Raw genomic sequence first — 4,868 nt, forward strand, 5'->3', positions numbered from 1 at the left:
ATTTGGATTAACGAAATTCCCACTGTCCCTATCTCCGACGACGAAGAACCATAATTTCCTTTAGATATCGTCAACGCAAGCATGAGCGAGCTACGTAAAATCTCTCGGTCGGTGGACGCCCGGTGCGGGCGTCGCACGACCGACGAAATATTTCGCCCAATTTCAAGGTACCTGGGCACGTAGCTGCGCATTTTCCTCGACGCACGCCATCGAGGGAACGAACGTCGTCGGGAGACGTAGCGAAACTCGTCTCGTAGGGTCTAACGGGGAAACGAGAAATCCTCGGTCGGTGGACGCCCGGTGCGGGCGTCGCACGACCGACGAAAAAAAGTCAGCACAATTACAGAGTCTCTGGGCACAAAACCGCGATGCTTCGTCTACGTAGGCTATCGGGAGAAACGCGAATTTGGGATCGTCCGAATATCTCGAAAGTTGCGTATCTTGTGAGTTTACTCGTCGCTCTTGACGCGTGTTGCGGTCGAACGGGTAAACGGCGGGCTTGGATGCTCGCTCGAATCTTGAGTCCAATCCCACCGGATCGTCCACGTGTGCGTAACATTTGGATTAACGAAATTCCCACTGTCCCTATCTCCGACGACGAAGAACCATAATTTCCTTTAGATATCGTCAACGCAAGCATGAGCGAGCTACGTAAAATCTCTCGGTCGGTGGACGCCCGGTGCGGGCGTCGCACGACCGACGAAAAATTTCGCCCAATTTCAAGGTACCTGGGCACGTAGCTGCGCATTTTCCTCGACGCACGCCATCGAGGGAACGAACGTCGTCGGGAGACGTAGCGAAACTCGTCACGTAGGGTCTAACGGGGGAAACGAGAAATCCTCGGTCGGTGGACGCCCGGTGCGGGCGTCGCACGACCGACGAAAAAAAGTCAGCACAATTACAGAGTCTCTGGGCACAAAACCGCGACGCTTCGTCTACGTAGGCTATCGGGAGAAAGGCGAATTTGGGATCGTCCGAATATCTCGAAAGTTGCGTATCTTGTGAGTTTACTCGTCGCTCTTGACGCGTGTTGCGGTCGAACGGGTAAACGGCGGGCTTGGATGCTCGCTCGAATCTTGAGTCCAATCCCACCGGATCGTCCACGTGTGCGTAACATTTGGATTAACGAAATTCCCACTGTCCCTATCTCCGACGACGAAGAACCATAATTTCCTTTAGATATCGTCAACGCAAGCATGAGCGAGCTACGTAAAATCTCTCGGTCGGTGGACGCCCGGTGCGGGCGTCGCACGACCGACGAAAAATTTCGCCCAATTTCAAGGTACCTGGGCACGTAGCTGCGCATTTTCCTCGACGCACGCCATCGAGGGAACGAACGTCGTCGGGAGACGTAGCGAAACTCGTCACGTAGGGTCTAACGGGGAAACGAGAAATCCTCGGTCGGTGGACGCCCGGTGCGGGCGTCGCACGACCGACGAAAAAAAGTCAGCACAATTACAGAGTCTCTGGGCACAAAACCGCGATGCTTCGTCTACGTAGGCTATCGGGAGAAACGCGAATTTGGGATCGTCCGAATATCTCGAAAGTTGCGTATCTTGTGAGTTTACTCGTCGCTCTTGACGCGTGTTGCGGTCGAACGGGTAAACGGCGGGCTTGGATGCTCGCTCGAATCTTGAGTCCAATCCCACCGGATCGTCCACGTGTGCGTAACATTTGGATTAACGAAATTCCCACTGTCCCTATCTCCGACGACGAAGAACCATAATTTCCTTTAGATATCGTCAACGCAAGCATGAGCGAGCTACGTAAAATCTCTCGGTCGGTGGACGCCCGGTGCGGGCGTCGCACGACCGACGAAATATTTCGCCCAATTTCAAGGTACCTGGGCACGTAGCTGCGCATTTTCCTCGGCGCACGCCATCGAGGGAACGAACGTCGTCGGGAGACGTAGCGAAACTCGTCACGTAGGGTCTAACGGGGAAACGAGAAATCCTCGGTCGGTGGACGCCCGGTGCGGGCGTCGCACGACCGACGAAAAAAAGTCAGCACAATTACAGAGTCTCTGGGCACAAAACCGCGACGCTTCGTCTACGTAGGCTATCGGGAGAAAGGCGAATTTGGGATCGTCCGAATATCTCGAAAGTTGCGTATCTTGTGAGTTTACTCGTCGCTCTTGACGCGTGTTGCGGTCGAACGGGTAAACGGCGGGCTTGGATGCTCGCTCGAATCTTGAGTCCAATCCCACCGGATCGTCCACGTGTGCGTAACATTTGGATTAACGAAATTCCCACTGTCCCTATCTCCGACGACGAAGAACCATAATTTCCTTTAGATATCGTCAACGCAAGCATGAGCGAGCTACGTAAAATCTCTCGGTCGGTGGACGCCCGGTGCGGGCGTCGCACGACCGACGAAAAATTTCGCCCAATTTCAAGGTACCTGGGCACGTAGCTGCGCATTTTCCTCGACGCACGCCATCGAGGGAACGAACGTCGTCGGGAGACGTAGCGAAACTCGTCACGTAGGGTCTAACGGGGAAACGAGAAATCCTCGGTCGGTGGACGCCCGGTGCGGGCGTCGCACGACCGACGAAAAAAAGTCAGCACAATTACAGAGTCTCTGGGCACAAAACCGCGACGCTTCGTCTACGTAGGCTATCGGGAGAAAGGCGAATTTGGGATCGTCCGAATATCTCGAAAGTTGCGTATCTTGTGAGTTTACTCGTCGCTCTTGACGCGTGTTGCGGTCGAACGGGTAAACGGCGGGCTTGGATGCTCGCTCGAATCTTGAGTCCAATCCCACCGGATCGTCCACGTGTGCGTAACATTTGGATTAACGAAATTCCCACTGTCCCTATCTCCGACGACGAAGAACCATAATTTCCTTTAGATATCGTCAACGCAAGCATGAGCGAGCTACGTAAAATCTCTCGGTCGGTGGACGCCCGGTGCGGGCGTCGCACGACCGACGAAAAATTTCGCCCAATTTCAAGGTACCTGGGCACGTAGCTGCGCATTTTCCTCGACGCACGCCATCGAGGGAACGAACGTCGTCGGGAGACGTAGCGAAACTCGTCACGTAGGGTCTAACGGGGAAACGAGAAATCCTCGGTCGGTGGACGCCCGGTGCGGGCGTCGCACGACCGACGAAAAAAAGTCAGCACAATTACAGAGTCTCTGGGCACAAAACCGCGATGCTTCGTCTACGTAGGCTATCGGGAGAAACGCGAATTTGGGATCGTCCGAATATCTCGAAAGTTGCGTATCTTGTGAGTTTACTCGTCGCTCTTGACGCGTGTTGCGGTCGAACGGGTAAACGGCGGGCTTGGATGCTCGCTCGAATCTTGAGTCCAATCCCACCGGATCGTCCACGTGTGCGTAACATTTGGATTAACGAAATTCCCACTGTCCCTATCTCCGACGACGAAGAACCATAATTTCCTTTAGATATCGTCAACGCAAGCATGAGCGAGCTACGTAAAATCTCTCGGTCGGTGGACGCCCGGTGCGGGCGTCGCACGACCGACGAAATATTTCGCCCAATTTCAAGGTACCTGGGCACGTAGCTGCGCATTTTCCTCGGCGCACGCCATCGAGGGAACGAACGTCGTCGGGAGACGTAGCGAAACTCGTCACGTAGGGTCTAACGGGGAAACGAGAAATCCTCGGTCGGTGGACGCCCGGTGCGGGCGTCGCACGACCGACGAAAAAAAGTCAGCACAATTACAGAGTCTCTGGGCACAAAACCGCGACGCTTCGTCTACGTAGGCTATCGGGAGAAAGGCGAATTTGGGATCGTCCGAATATCTCGAAAGTTGCGTATCTTGTGAGTTTACTCGTCGCTCTTGACGCGTGTTGCGGTCGAACGGGTAAACGGCGGGCTTGGATGCTCGCTCGAATCTTGAGTCCAATCCCACCGGATCGTCCACGTGTGCGTAACATTTGGATTAACGAAATTCCCACTGTCCCTATCTCCGACGACGAAGAACCATAATTTCCTTTAGATATCGTCAACGCAAGCATGAGCGAGCTACGTAAAATCTCTCGGTCGGTGGACGCCCGGTGCGGGCGTCGCACGACCGACGAAAAATTTCGCCCAATTTCAAGGTACCTGGGCACGTAGCTGCGCATTTTCCTCGGCGCACGCCATCGAGGGAACGAACGTCGTCGGGAGACGTAGCGAAACTCGTCACGTAGGGTCTAACGGGGAAACGAGAAATCCTCGGTCGGTGGACGCCCGGTGCGGGCGTCGCACGACCGACGAAAAAATGTTTCATTTTCTCAGAATATTATCTTCGATAACTCCAACAGCTCTGCTAATGTATATTTTTGTACCCATTCGTCGTGCTTCGTCAAACGCGGACAGAAGCGAGCATAATCATTACAAATCTATTTATATCTGTCTTCCCCATGTATATTGATTTCAAGTTCTTCATTTCGATATTGTTGAATTATTATATTGTTCATATTGACAAAACGTAGATTAAAAATTGTCAAACTGTCCGAAGAACTTTGTTAACTCATCCTCCCTGCTCGTCAAGAGTGGAGCTTCGAGTTTTTCCCCCTTTACCGCCATGCTTAAGACCGCTCGGCTGCAGGCCAAGTTACGGCGCCCTCGTACTAGTATCAGAGAGTAAAAGGTCGTCGTCGTCGTCGTCGACGACGACGAGTACAAAGTCAATGAGTTTTGTACTATGGGTATGTTTTCGTAAACATTTCTCCATGCCTTATACTGGATGCTATTAAATTTTTTTGTTTTCTCTCGTTCGGAGTGAAAAATATTTCGAAAAATTCGCCCAACGCAGCATGACCACGGGTCGGTGTCTATGACCGAATGGCCCTTTACGTGGTCGACGCCATAGGCGGTTTTAAACGAAAAATACGCGTTCTTCGTGAACGCAAATTTTA

Source organism: Venturia canescens, unplaced genomic scaffold (assembly GCF_019457755.1).
Source record: "Venturia canescens isolate UGA unplaced genomic scaffold, ASM1945775v1 PGA_scaffold_30__1_contigs__length_68142, whole genome shotgun sequence".
Lineage (NCBI taxonomy): Eukaryota > Metazoa > Arthropoda > Insecta > Hymenoptera > Ichneumonidae > Venturia > Venturia canescens.